This window comes from Papio anubis, chromosome 4, assembly GCF_008728515.1.
Source record: "Papio anubis isolate 15944 chromosome 4, Panubis1.0, whole genome shotgun sequence".
Classification (NCBI taxonomy): domain Eukaryota; kingdom Metazoa; phylum Chordata; class Mammalia; order Primates; family Cercopithecidae; genus Papio; species Papio anubis.
The window spans coordinates 153,464,454-153,480,571 of NC_044979.1; positions in this window are offsets into that span (position 1 = coordinate 153,464,454).

Sequence of the window (16,118 nt, forward strand, 5' to 3'; positions counted from 1 at the left end):
TTCATGCCCTACTAACACCTTAGATTTACTTATCTATTGATGACACATTTTCTATGCTCTTGACTTTGTGTTAATGAGATTACAAATTATTAATTCTAAAGTAAAACTGATACATACCAGATTTTGAAATAAACCATGCCAGTCAACTCTCTTCATAATGGTAATGGTAAATTAAGCATGCCAACTTACATTTTGATTAATAATACAATTAATTTTTATGTATAAGATAGTAATTTTAACTGTGCTTGAATATCACACCAACTATAATAAGAAAAAAATCATGTTGATTGTAACATTTCAGCCAAGTTTTACATAAAAGGCTTTAGAAAGGTGATTTCAAGATTTTGGAGCACGTGTAACCTAATCATTATTTATTTGGCACTTCTATTTTAAATTGTCTATTACCTTTTCTCACATAAAAAAATCCATGTTTTTACAACTTGAATCAGAAGTCTCTACCTTGTGAGAGTAAGAAAGCAACAATTACCATTCCAGAACTTTACATAATCCTATGATTGTCTCCCTCTCTTATATAAAACATTCTGCCACAGCAAACAAGCAAGTGCAATTACAGCCAGACTGAGATTTCTGGAGATAAAGAATAAACAAAGATGGCACGAATAGGTCCTAAAACACAGTATTCTAATTAAAATACACAATTAAAATAGTTAATGCAATTTTCTATGTCAAGATACTACAGAGAAAGGAAGATATGTTTTGAAACATTTTAAGACTCCTGCTACATAAGTTAGTATCTATGCTGAACAAGATTTGCTGTGCTCACAATTTAATTAAATTCAGGCTCTCAATAACCTTGTGATAAAAATAGAGCCTAAACCCCTCAGAAGTCTGTATCTGCTAGATGTTTCTGATCTAGAAAATAAAATTAACTCTTCAGTGAAATGATCCAAATAGATTGCCCAGAGCTAATCTTGCTCAATGTGAATTGATCCATATTAAGAAAATAATTAGGAGAATGCTGTTATCGAGGCAGCAATATGTGTCAGTCAAAAGGGTAGCCTACACACATATAAACACATATACACACAATCACACATGCACACATTCATACACAAACACGCACACATATATTCACATACACACATATACTTGGAATATAATTGCCAGAAATGCCGTATCCATTTCACAAGGAATTTGTTTTAAAAAAATGTAAAAAGCTATCCTATTGGGAGAAGTTGAGCCTGGCTTGCAATTTAAGAAAAGCAATCACTTGGATCGTGGGCTCTTTCTTCAGCTAAAAGGTAACGAAATGTATTGCTCATTTGTTCTTTCTGTCATGACCAATTAAAACAAAATAAATGACATTTCTCTGTCTCTTCCAAACAGGCTCTCTCCTCTGGTTTCATTTCACCCATTAGATGCTTTAATGCTTGCTACCAGCTGGAAGACAATACCCAAAATACAGTGTCTCAGGGATACCCTACTTCTGTGGATTAGAGGTAAGAGAGTTAAGTACCTTATTTTAAAAAGTGTTGTGTGGTCTTTCTACAACTCTTATTTTTATCTGTTGTGGCGGTGGCTAACTAGAAAGAGAATGTCATTCTGCAGCCAGGACTGTGGAATCCTAACAATTTTATAGTCACATATGTAGAAGCGATAGTGGTCATATCTTTGTGGGAATGGCGTTCTCTACCTCTCTACATCAGCTGGATGGGCTACAATCTTAAACTTGGGTCAACCTTTCTGTCCTTAGGGATTGATTTATATGTGACCTCTTGCTGAAATAGGGAAAATGTTACCCCCCCAATCATCTTTTACCCTATAGCCCTGCCCATTCATCTCTTTGATTTGGTCTACGTATTCTTTTGCGATATAATCTATTAACTATTATAGAGAGAATATTGTGATTTAAATATTTAAAAATAATATGAACCAATCTCTGCTAGAAAACATTGTTAAAATTGGAATCTCCAGAGAAAAAAAATTGGCACCCCTTTGTGACAATGGCTGTTGATTCAGAGTATGCTATACATGATAGATCAATGAAAAAACAACGGAGTTCATACTATTTGCACTTATGGGATTGCCTCATTAAAAAATATTATCTATGCTGCTCTGAAAGTTGACCATAACAGTCAGGTCATTCTTGTCATACTCAACTAAATCGGTGTTAAGGAGCCAGGGGGAAAAAGCACTTAGTGAATGTGCAATAGTTTCAACAATGTGGAACCAGGCTCTGCAAGCCTGGCAGAAACAGCCAACTGTAACCTGAAACCAGTTTTATCCAATAGCTGCTAAAGCAAACCTATGCAACTCCAAAAATAGTCTTCCTCATTGCTGTCACTTACCGATTAAAACTTGTCAACTCCCCAAAACTTTCCTAGTGCCAACGAACTTTCTTGATAAGCAATATGTGACATTTCCTCTTTTTTTTATTTTGAGATGGCGTCTCGCTCTGCCTCCGAGGCTGGAGTGCAGTGGCGCGATCTCGGCTCATTGCAAGCTCCGCCTCCCGGGTTCCCGCCATTCTTCTGCCTCAGCTTCCTGAGTAGCTGGGACTACAGGCGCCGCCACCACGCCCGGCTATTTTTTTTTTGTTTTTTTGTTTTTTTTGTATTTTTAGTAGAGATGGGGTTTCACCATGTTAGCCAGGATGGTCTCGATCTCCTGACCTCGTGATCTGCCCGCCTCGGCCTCCCAAAGTGCTGGGATTACAGGTGTGAGCCACTGTGCCCGGTTGACGTTTCCTCTTTTCATAAAAACTTTAACCTTCTCTTTCCTCTTTGAACATACCAAAGACCACCTGGTCTGTGTGTATGCCCCAAATTGCAATTCTTGCTTTCCTCCCCGAAATATTAACTATGGAGATCCACCTCTATATTTTATTTGACTTTGACACCACCCTGGTAGAAAAGTACCCTGCTCGGCTTCACTGACATTAAACTTAGCCATGCCACTGTAGTCCTTCCTGTAGGTGGAAAATACATCCTGCCCTGGTATGTGACTGTTTCTGAATAACAAAATGGGAATACAAGCAAATCAGAATGTGATTGGTTATGTCTTTTCCCCCCTTCTACCATGAGAAAAGTAATTTCCCGAATACAATTGTTTGTCAACGTGGGTTGCAAAGTGAAGACATGTGAAGGAGAGTAACAGCTAATCAACAATGGACACACAATATGGCAAGAAATTGACATTTGTTTTTGTTTGCTACGGGGACCTGAAAGTCGTTTTTTAAAATGTAGCATAACGTAGCCTAGCCTGAGTGATTACGGTAATATTAAAAATATGTATAGGAAAAGGAGGGCTGTAATTTCCTCAGCACTAGACTAGACATCAAAAATTTTAAGTTTTCTTCATATTTTTCTAACAGTGTTCCCTTAAATGATTATTGAATTCCTCCAATGCTAGCTTCTGCATCTATGCAATGAATGGTTTGGATGAGACAATGTTAGCCAGCTTTAACATCCTTTGCGTCTGTGATTGGAGTAAACCTCAACAGCATGGCTAAAGTCACCATTATTTAGATTTGCTGAAATCTCCTTCTTTTTATTACTTCCTTATTAGGTAGCTAGGTGGTACTCTGTGGTTGAATAGAACACAAAGTCTATTTAGTTTTCTATTTCTATGTGGCTAGGGAAAGATCTTCAACATCTGGAAGGTATAATAAAAATTCTCAAATTGTAGCGAAGGTTACATTAACCACTAACCATACCTTGGATTTAGCAAAACCTGCATATTACCTAAAACAATTAGTAATTTGCCTTTGACTTAGTGATATTGTCATTTTTAATGCTGTCACGCTAGGTCAATAGATGCAACAGATAACAAAAGCACTTGATCTTGCTGCTGTATGAAATAAGTTTTTATCTTGGACTTTCTGTTAAGTTCCTTTAAGAGAGTTTTTCAAATAGCATGGCTAGGCTTCGGCACTGAGGATGATACTGCCTGTGAGATTCACAATGTGGACGTCACTTTGGGTCTAGTCAGATAAGAGGTATCATTGGACTGAGTCACAGCGATATACAGTCAGGTGGTTTTCTGGTGTGTAGGCTTTCTCCACTTCATCCCCAAGAAGTATCTAGGGAGGATTTCAAAAGTATATGGCTTTAACACTTAAAACATCATTCCTAAATATCATCCCGAAGCTTGTTAGAAATGTAGAATCACTCTAGGTTTGTTAAATAAGAATGTGCATTTTAAGATCTCTAGGTGACTTATATGCACACTGCATTTCTAGAAGCACAGAGTTTTCAAAGGGTGAGCTTGGAGAAACTAAGATATTCTCTTTCGTAGCTGTTATTTTACATGTATGACATGGGAGGACTGTATCACTAAACACTATACCACTAATATCGGGAAATACCACAGCGCTAATACAGGATCAATGTAACTTGCAATGCTGTAAAAATATGCAACATATTACACATTTCAAATGGGCTCTCAATCTTCAAATATTATGTAAGAATCCTGATTTGGTGTTTCAAGATCTTGGTCACAGTTTTCAGTACTCCATTCTGATTGTAAAGGGAAGGCAGTTTACATAGAGGTTGAAAGTATTGGTTCTGGGTCTAATTTTTTGAGCTAAAGTCTTGGCATTTTGTTACTGTGTATAAAACTGTGGATAGTTTTTACTTAATTTTCCTGAACTTTATTTTCTCGTCAACATTATAGGGATAATAGTGACCTAATAGTTAATGAAAATCTTTAGAAAAGTTATTTGTGACCAGACGTTTCTATCCCTGGTCAGTTAACAATATTTTTCTTTCTCAGGGTTCATTAATAAAGTTGTAACCAGTGATTTAATTTAGAAATGCCAAAGGTCAACATATATTTTTGTAAGATAACTATATGGTTTCATTAAAGAAAAATATTTGACATACGCAATTTCTATTCCTTTGTTTGAGGATTGTACTCTGTCTTTTGAATGCTCTTCTCCTTAATCTATTTATGGAATGGTTTGCTCCTTTATGTAAGACATGAATAAGGTCTTTCTAATATAAAAGTTTCCCCAGGAAGATAATGGATTAAGCCTCATGGAGACTTTAAGTAGATTTTATTATCTTCTATAACTTCAACATTCACTGCTCTGAGAAATGATTATTGATACACCCCTTCGGTTATGTCCACTGAAAATTACACTGACAGCTTTGGGCATGGGACAGCTAAAATTACGAGAGTTTCTGTCTTCAGGCAGAGGGCTGAAAGCTAGTATTACTCTTTTTTTTTTTTTTTTCAGACTGCGTCTGGCTCTGTCACCCAGGCTGGAGTGCAGTGGCGTAACCTAGGCTCACTGCAACCTCTGTTTCCCGAGTTCAAGCGATTCTCCTGCCTCAGCCTCCTGAGTAGCTGGGATTACAGGTGTGCACCATCATGCTTAAGATAATTTTTTGTATTTTGAGTAGAGACGGGGTTTCACCATGTTGGCGAGATTGGTCTTGAACTCCTGCCCTCAGGCGATCCACCCTCCTCAGCCTCCGGAAGTGCTGGGATTACAGGTGTGAGCCACCGCCCCCAGCCCTGAAGGCAAGTATTACTCTTAATGAAAAATAAAGGGAAGGTGAAACCTTTGGTGACTTGATACTTTGCCTTATTATGTTTATTTTTTAACAAAAATCACAATATGCTTTACCTTTGATTGAAGATGCATGTAACTTGAGCAACAGATCCCAAAACATCACTTCGTGATGTTATTTTGAAAACAGGATAAAATGATATGAAACATATAATGATAATTACTTGCAGTTAATGATCGTTTACTATGTGCTCTGTGTACTTCTAGGAATTTTACATGCATTTACTTATTCTCATAATAACCCTATGATATTAAGCAGTAGTAGCGTGGCAGGTGCTACAATTATTCCCATTGATGGGATGTGGAAACTGAGGCACAAAGCATTTAAATAGCCTAAGGTATCAAAGCCAGTAACTGCCATTTTCAGAAAATGAATTCAGATAGTCTGGATCTTAACACTAAACTCAATAGTTTTGCATGTGCCAATATAGCTGAATTCTGATTTCATTCTTCAAATACCCTTTTCTATATAGCTCTGGGCTAGGTCGGGCAAATAAGAGAAATCTGTGCAGTTTAGCAGGCGGACAGGAAATAGTAGTCAGGAAACTAGGAAGTTGGTGCCAGGGCTCCAGAATTACTGTAAGTCTCAAATGCTGTTGCTGATCCCTAGTTCATCTCATTTGCGTGGTGATGAGCTAGCCCAGATTTCCCTTCCGTTCTTTAGATCTTAGGTGAGGCTCATGCGCAGTGCCTATGTGCAGGGCCTTAGCTTCCCCTGCAGTTCACCAAAGGCAGGTTCCTCAAGGCTAGATGTGGATTTACAAATGGCAAGAAAAGCAGAGACTGGCAAATATGACTTATGGTTTGCTCTGATGGCGTCTCCTCACAGGTTTTGCTTTTGATTTCTCTTTCTTTAGGTTCAGATTTTATTCACAATTGCCTGCTCCACCAACTGCCTGCCCACTCCCAAATGCAGAGGCAGCAGCCTGCTGTAGATTTCACGGTCTCTTGTCCTTGATTCCTTGTTAGTGACCTTTCTCTGATCTTCTAACCATACCCTTTTGGTTCTTTGCTTCTGTGTATTCTCTCATAATTGTGGAGAGTTCAATCTCTAAAATAAATTCCTTTTTTTTTTTTCTTGAGACGGAGTTTCGCTCTGTCTCCTAGGCTGGAGTGCAGTGGCCGGATCTCAGCTCACTGCAAGCTCCGCCTCCCAGGTTCACGCCATTCTCCTGCCTCAGCCTCCCGAGTAACTGGGACTACAGGTGCCCAACACCTCGCCTGGCTAGTTTTTTGTATTTTTCTTTTTTTTAGTAGAGACAGGGTTTCACCATGTTGGCCAGGATGGTCTCGATCTCCCGACCTCGTGATCCACCCACCTTAGCCTCCCAAAGTGCTGGGTTACAGGCAAAGCCATCGCGCGTGGCCTAAAATAAATTCCTAATTTGTATTGCTCAGTGGTTCCGCTTTCCTAATAATACACTCAATTGATATGCATCTCTATGAAACTGAGAAAATACTGATTCTCTAAAAAATAAAATATTCCCTGATATTAACAGATTATAGCTCAAAGTGATTACCATAATGCCAGGGAGATTATAATCATTTAATAATGTTTGGTATCATCCTTATCTTCATCTTCATATTTTTTCCTCCTTGAAAAATTAACTGAAGTATGATCACAAAGCAAAACATAAAGGAGACATTCGAGTGTGCTTTGTTTAAAGAAAGAGAAGTTTCAGCCTGGCATCAATAATTTGCCTAAATATTTTAACTGAAAGAGAGTGATTTCACAAGGTCTTAAAAGAAAAGTCATTTTCTTTTCAACTGAAAAAAAGTGTTTTAAATGTTTTTTATCAGTAGATTCATAGTATTATCTGAGGTCTTACATTTATTCTTTAGGCTTACATTTACCTCAACAATAATTTCCAAAGATCATCACCTCTGCTAACTTGAGAGAAGATTCTATTTTCCAGTTACCCAATGGTCCTTTTTCATGCTGTTCAAATCTGAACATCTTGCTTAAACTCCCATGCCCAGACTGCTCCCAATTGTCTAGTAAAGCTCTCAGCCCAGCCAAACACTATGGAGAAACTATACAGCAGTTCCTTTTTGCAACACTCTTGTTTTGACATCTCAGTGAGTCTATTTACATGTAGTAATTTCCCAGTGCCAGTTAAAGTCAGAAAAAGTGATTCACTGTGGCATTCTTGCAAAATATGACAGATGGGCTCATTAGTCTTTTGATTCATAAAAGCCATCATGTTGTTTGGCTTAAAATAAGAAGCAAAAAATAAGCAAGTCCTTGATAGGTTTAATTCAGATCAGAGCAAAGTAATGCCAACTCCGCAGATTCGTGTAAAGAACCGACAAAAGGAGCTGGGGGAAAAAGGACTACGTAAATGAATGCATTATTCTTTGTAAAAAAGTTATGAGCTATAAAGTAATGGTTAAAAAAGAGCTCGCCATCTGCAACTAGGCAAAGAGATTAGAAGAAAGCAACAACTAGTAAGTTATATGCTATTGTTGTGTTTTCTTGATATAAATATAGCAGTAGAAAGAATGAAGACATTAAATGAGAATTAAGAGGATATATGTATTCATATATATTAATTCATATATATTATATTATATATGAATATTATATATTCATACATGTGTGAATTCATACATATGAATATATGATATAATAATTATATGAATATATATATGAATACATATGAATTAATATACATATATATTAATTCAAGATGTCAGAGACTTTAAGAAAAGAGGAATCCTTATCAATGGATAAATAATATGATACAGAATAGTATTTGTCAGTAAAGAAGTGAAAATTAAAAAAAATATATATTTGGAGTGTCAACACCAAAATGTCTTCAAGAAAACTCTGGTACAGTAGTTGTATGCCAACAGAAAACTATTCTTACGGAAATTTTCATTTACATTGATTAGCCATTAATATTTTGTAGCAATCAGCAACAAACCTGACTACTATAAGGACTCCACGGTCAAGTCTGAATTTAAAATTATGCATAGTAGATTGTCAAATCTTATTTGTTGTCTTGCCTTTAAACAATTCTAAAAGAAAGGCTTCATATCTTGCAGAATTTTTAATTGTTAAGTAATATTAATAATTAATAATAACCCAGGAGACTAGCGAAAAGAAGTTTCCTATTGTAACTCTTCATTGAGCAAAAGGCTTCTGTTGGCCAATTAAAAACATCTCTATTGCTGGAGAAATAATGGTTCTTTCAGTTTCTCATGAGTTGTGTCCATTTCTGTGATTGCCTCACATGATATGTGAATGAATCATAAGTTATTCCTCAAACTCTTAACAAGTATTTATGTAGCTGTGTAGATCAATAATTTAACTACCTGTGTAGAAATAAGAACGTATCAAAGCTTCAAATGTTGTAAATAATAAGATAGTGGAAAATTCTTTTGTCTTATCCACATTTGGGAAAAAAAATGTTTAAAACAATCTCCCAAATATATCTCTACACATTTTTCATGGATATTTTGGTAATTCAGATGCATCAGTATTCTGGGCTTCAACCACTCTTGGTGTGAAAAACCCTTAATAACCTAAATGCAATACAAGAAAAATACATTATTTGGTGGCAAAAGATAAATAGAAAAACATTAACATTGATTTTATGTTCCGTGCCAGGCCCTGTGCTATGAGTATTAATAAAATGTTAATAAAATATCTTTTTATTCACCTATTTATTTGCTTCCTAAATATTTGTAAGAACTCTTTCTTAGTCTGCATACCTTTCTCTGTAATGATGTCTTCCTTTTCTTTTCCAGCTTCAAGGGCCACAATTACTTTATTTTACAAACCCTTATTTAGCAACCACACACAACACACACTCACAGTGACAGACAACATAAGTAGTTGTGCTGTGCAGATAATAACTCACTTAATCCTCATGTATTCTATGAGGTAGGAATTATTATTATCTACTTTTTATGCAAAATGCCAAGGAGTAGTATAGTTAATTAACCTATCTATTATCACTTAGCAAGTAAACGGCAGATTCAGAATTCCAGCTCAGGCACAGGATCTGGCTACAAAATGAAGCTCTCACGTGAAATATCGTGATATGTAAGACAAGAGGTTTTATAAAGAGCTTAACTCAATTACCTCCACTTTCTGATTTGAAAACTATTTCTTGATTTTATTGAAACTTCATGATATATCAACAAAATATAAGCAAAAGTCAATATGCTAAAGACGAAGAAAGAAAATCCTTATCTGTTTTTATCTTTGAACAGCTCTTCTGAGGCATGCAAACCCTCTTTTTGGTCTATGCTATATGAATAAAAAGCTAAAAAGCTATTTGTTTTAGCCACAGTTAATAGAGGACTTTAGTAATGTCAACAAAATTGGTTCCATTTTGAAAGTCTATTGAACTTAACCTATAATATTTCCTGGATTGTCAAAGATTTGGTTCATTGCAAAATTATGCATTTTCATTGATAACGTTTGAAAAATAAGAATGTGGAAAAATGTGTTGCCAAATGGTTTGTCAATTAATAGTTTAGTGATCACATATTTCATTTCTTCCTAGATGACCCATAAGCCATAATCTAACTGACTTTTTTTTACCACAGGCATTAAAAAGAACAAAAATGTCTTAATTGGATTTTATGAAACAAACAAATAAAGGAAGTGTTCGCCTCTGCATTTCTCCTCTCTGCCATGCCTTGTTTAGAGTGATTAATCCCTTTTGGTGTTTGTTAAAAAACATGTTATTGATGTTATTGGAAGCCCATTTCATTGTAATTGACATCACTGGTTATTAGCTGGTTCTTATGAAGGAAATGATTGGCTCTAGGCATCAATTTTATGTAAGTTGTACAAGGCAGCAGCCCTCTGAGAATAGATTCAATTCTCTCTCCTTTGCTAGCTCATTTGTGTCTGTCTGAGGCATGCAGTGTTAATTGCATAGCCCAAAATCTACCCACTCCTTGCTCTTTGCCAGCAGAGCCCCAGTTTTGATCAGACTGTGAAAGTGTACAGCTTTTTTAGGATTAGGGTCAGTCTTACCCTCTAAGCCACACACTGATTTTCCATTCTCCTTGCCTCACTTACAGTTATGTTTAGGAGAATAAAAGTCAACATGCTGAAGATGGAGAAAGAAAATTCTTAACTGTTTATTTCTATCAACAACTGTTCTGATGCATGCAAACTCTCCTTTTGGTCTGTGCTTTGTGAATAAAAAGCTATTTGTTTTAGCCACAGTTAATAGGGGACTTTAGTTGCAGGCAAAAGCATTCATTACTAGTTCACCATCAGAAATAGACCTGCTCAGGGCCAACCTATTTCCACAAAGGCTGACCCATCAAAGAAGGGGTATTTTCACTCATTGCTTGTTTTCTTCACAAATTCTGTCAAAGATGTAGGGTTCTTCTCATTTCTCTTGACATAAACAGCTTTGTTTTATTTAAGGAGCAGATTTTGGCGATATTCAAGACTAAAGCACTACTCACAGCGTATTTGCTTTAACTATGTGCTTTTAATATATCTTCTCCCTCTAGAACCTTAAAATCCAAAAAAGGGTCATCAAAACGTGACTGAGGATTTATATTTTATCGTTGTTTACCTAATAAATATACTTATTCAAATCATTCTTCCAACCAGGAAAATGTTTGTCTATTTTTCAGTTATTCCCTTTTCTCCATCCGTGAACTTCGTTTTAGTATTCACGGTTCACAAATGGGGAATCTCCTGGATTTTTCATCTGTCTCTCTCAAATTTTCATCTATATGATACTTAATATATAAAACATATTCCTTTTTATATATATTAGCTTTTTCCTATGAATTCCCAGTGTCTTAAGTTGGTCTTCCATATTCCTTTCTTTTCTTTTTTCTTTCTGAGATGGAGTTTCACTCTGTCACCAGGCTGGGGTGCAGTGGCGTGATCTTGGCTCACTGCAACCTCTGCCTCCCAGGTTCAAGCGATTCTCCTGCCTCAGCCTTCCAAGGAGCTGGGATTACAGGCATGCACCACCATGGCCAGCTAATTTTTGTATTTTTAGTAGAGACAGGGTTTCAGCATGTTGGCCAGGATGGTCTCAATCTCCTGACCTTGTGATCCTTCCGTTTCAGTCTCCCAAAGTGCTGGGATTACAAGCGTGAGCCACCGCACCCAGCTGGTCTTCTATATTCTTGATTGCATTTTTTTAGCATTCAATATACTTCTTTGAATATTCAAATTTGGTAATCATGTTTTTCATTGGAAAATAATTTTTAATTGTCTCAAAATTTTCTCTTCCTTTTAATGTTATTAAAGATGGTCTTAAATATCTCTCTGGAATGAAAGATTTTAAAACGTGGTTTGTGAAATTTCCTTAGTTAAATGCCTCTTGCAACACTAAAAGTATCCTGTTGTATATTATCAAATTCTTATTGAGTAACCTGCAACTGATGAGTTAACTGTAATTGATGAGATTCAGCCACACTGGAGAATGGCACCAAGGAAGCTATATGACTAGCAAGGTACAATGACTGAAGGGATTCTTGAGCTGATGACCTCTCTGAGCTGAGGTGGCATCCACCCAATCAGCCCTTTCTCTTATTACCATACTCATGTGCAGAGAGATGTAGACACACTGTATTCTGTGTCTGGGAACCACACGACCTCAGCTAACTGTTACTGCACATGCTGTGTGCCCTGTCCTTACATAAACTTGGTACTGGGTGACAAATTTTGTCTCTCATGACTCTAACTGTCAATATGAACTCAAGACCACTACTATTGGTCAGAGAGTGTGGGTGCTTTGTTTTTTCTATGTACATATTTTCTCTTTATCTTACAGTAGGAACTTTGTATTGATCATCCAGCTCTAACATCCTTTTTGAATAATTGGCCTACTTAGGCCAGGGACTGAAGTACCTTACTGATATGGCTTGGCTCTGTGTCCCCACCCAAATTTCATCTTGAATTGTACTCCCATAATTCCCACATGTTGCAGGAGGGGAGGGACCCAGTGGGAGATAATTTGAATCATGGGGCCCATTTCCCCATACTGTTCTTGTGGTAGTGAATAAGTCTCAGGACATCTGATGGGTTTATCAGGGTTTTCTGCTTTTGCATCTTCCTAATTTTCTCTTGCCAACACCATGCAAGAAGTGCCTTTCACCTCCCACTGTGATTCTGAGCTCCCTAGCCATGTAAAACTGTAAGTCCAATTAAACCTCTTTTTCTTCCCGGTCTCGGCTATGTCTTTATCAGCAGCATGAACAAAAATAATACAGTAAATTGGTACCAGTAGAGTGAGGTGTTGCTGAAAAGATACCCCAAAATGTGGAAGCAACTTTGGAACTGGGTAACAGACAGAGTTTGGAACAGTTTGAAGGGATCAGAAGAAGACAGGAACATGTGGGAAGGTTTGGAACTTCTTGGAGACTTGATGAATGGCTTTGACCAAAAGTTTGATTGTGGTATGGACAATAAGGTCCAGGCTGAGGTGGTCTCAGGTGGAGATGAGGAACTTGTTGGGAACGGGAGCAAAGGTGACTCTTGTTATATTTTAGCAAAGGGACTGGCAGCATTTTGCCCTTGCCCTAGGGATTTGGGGAATGTTGAACTTGAGAGAGATGATTTAGGGTATCTGACGGAAGAAATTTTTAAGCAGTAAAGCATTCAAGATGTGACTTGGGTGCTGTTAAAGGTATTCAGTTTTATAAGGGAAGATGAGCATAAAAGTTTGGAAAATTTGGAGACTGATAGTTTGAAAGGAAAAACCCATTTTCTGAGGAGAAATTCAAGCTGGCTGTAGAAATTTGCATAAGTAACAAGGAGCCAAATGTTAATCACCAAGACAATGAGAAAATGTCTCCAGGGCATGTCCGAGGTCTTCATGACAGCCTCTCCCACCACAGGCCTGGAGGCATAGGAGCTGGTCCCAGGGTCCCCTTGCTGTCTGCATCCTAGGGACTTGGTGCCCTGCCTTCCAGCCTTGGCTGAAAGGGGCCATTATAGAGCGCAGGCCATGGCTTCAGAGAGTGGAAACCCCTAGTCTTTTCAGCTTCGACATAGTGTTGAGCCTGTGAGTGCACAGAAGTCAAGAATTGGGGTTTGGGAACCTCTGCCTAGATTTCAGAATATGTATGGAAATGCCTGGGTGCCCAGACAGACGTTTGCTGCAGGACAGGATGCTCATGGAGAACCTTTGCTAGGGCAGTGCAGAAGGAAAATGTGGGGTTGGAGCACACAGAGGCCCTACTGGGGCACCACCTAGTGGAGCTGTGAGAAGAGAGCCACCATCCTCCAGACCCCAGAATGGTATATCCACCAACAGCTTGCACTGCTCACCTGGAAAAGCTGCAAGCACCCAATGCCAGCTCATGAAAGCAGCTGGGAGGGAGGCTCCACCCTGCAAAGCCACAGAAAGAGCTACCCAAGACCATGGGAACCCACCTCTTGCATCAGCATCAGTGTGACCTGGATGTGAGACCTGGAGTCAAAGGAGATCATTTTGGAGCTGTAAAATTCGACTGCCCTGCTGGATTGCAGACTTGCATGGGCCCTGTAACCACTTTGTTTTGGCCAATTTCTCCCATTTGGAAGGGCTCTGTTAACCCAATACCTGTACCCCCAGTTTATCTAGGAAGTAACTAACTTGCTTTTGATTTTACAGGCTTGTAGGCAGAAGGGACTTGCCTTATCTCACATGAGACTTTGAACTGTGGACTTTTGAGTTAATGCTGAAATGAGCTAAGACTTTGGGGGACTGTTGGGAAGGCATGATTGGTTTTGAAATGTGGGGACATGAGATTTGGAGGGGCCAGACGTGGAATGATATGGTTTGACTCTGTGTCTCCACCCAAATCTCATCTTGAATTATACTCCCATAATTCCCACGTGCTGTGGGAGGGACCCAGTGGGAGACAGTTTGAATCGTGGGGGCAGTTTTGCCCATACTGTTCTTAAGGTAGTGAATACGTTTCATGAGATCTGATGGTTTTATCAGGGGTTTCCACTTTTGTGTCTTCATTTTCTCTTTCTGCTGCCATGTAAGAAGTGCCTTTAACCTTCTGCCATGATTCTGAGGTCTCCTCAGCCATGTAGAACTATAAGTCCAATTAAACCTCTTTTTCTTCCCAGTCTTGGGTATGTCTTTAGAAGCATGAAGACAAATGAATATGCCTATTTAAATGTATGAACCAAGTTTCTAGTTCTAGTGTTTGTAATTTGAGATCACTTATACTATACTTGCAGCTTTGCCTAGTTTTCTTCCTCTAAAATGTTCAACTATACATTACTCTCATTGAGTACCTTAATATATTTCACATCTGTTAAGAATTTTAAACAGAGATATGTATTTTTGCTCAAATAATTTCTTAATTTAAATATAGTTTTAATTCACCAGAGCATGAATTCAAGTAGTTAAAAATATGTATGTATGTATGTTCAGCTCATGAATCTTCCCGTTATATTTACTATTACTTGTTGATGCATGTTAGCACTTACCAACTTTTCACAACGTTAGTGTCAGTCTTTGTGAAAGCTGTACTTCTTAGTAAATATCTGAAAATATTGCGTTAAAATTAAAACTTGGGATGACAAAAAAGTCACTGTTAGATATGTATCAATGCTGGTGAATAATCATACTGCACAATTAGTGACACCTTTTTCTGTCTGCTTGAAGAAGGTTATATAGCATTCTGTTTTGGATAGTTTAAATGGTTTCTCTCAAAGGATGTGTAGTATCTGTCCAAAACATTTAGTCCCATAAAAAAGAAACTATGTTTTACCTTGGGTAATTTTATGTTGCTTGATCAAAGATCTAGTTACCTATTTTGGCAGCAGAAAATATATCGGTGAAGGTGTTCACCTAGAATGAAGCTTCAATTCTATGGGGATAGATTCATTCTTTATCTTGGTGGTGGTTGCTCAATCAAAACTGGGCATTTTTCAGCTTGTCCAACTGGTATGGCAATTGTTATTAGGAACATTCTTTGATGAAATCATCACTTATGCCATACATATCCAATGAAAGATGAGCAGAATTATTACAGTCTGCTGCCCTGTATGCTGGTGCGATAACACCAAGTATTAGCTTGTCAAATTTATCTCATGCAAATTTGTGATCAAGGTTTTCCAATCATTTCAGGATACAAATGATCACGAGACACAGGGAAAGCAAGGAGAGGTCTGGGCCCACCAATGTAGCTCCAATATTCCCTTCTTGCAGCAGTAGAACGCACTCTGCTCCCCAATATGTCAAATCTGTAATAATGTATGCAGCCAGATTATTTACATGGAAGAGAGTTCTTTTGGTCTTAAAAGACATTCTTTTTATTCTTATAAATTATACAGCTTTTGTGATGTTTTCCAGGCAAATATGCTCCAAAACTCTATAGACGTTAGGGTTGTTTAGCATGTACAATCTTAGAACAGATAAATCCAACTAAAAGCAATCCACAGGAAGGAAGTATCCAGCCAGCAAGACCGTTAGTTCATTTGTTACTAGCAAATTAGCAAATTGTCCAGATCACCATTTTTCTTTGCCGTAAAGTCTCCCAGTGAAAAGAGAAAAAGAATTGTATACTTGCTGTGTTCGTTTATAGAATAAAAATGTGTGCTCCATCAAGGCTACAAATGTCTTAAGAACCAGCCTAGCCC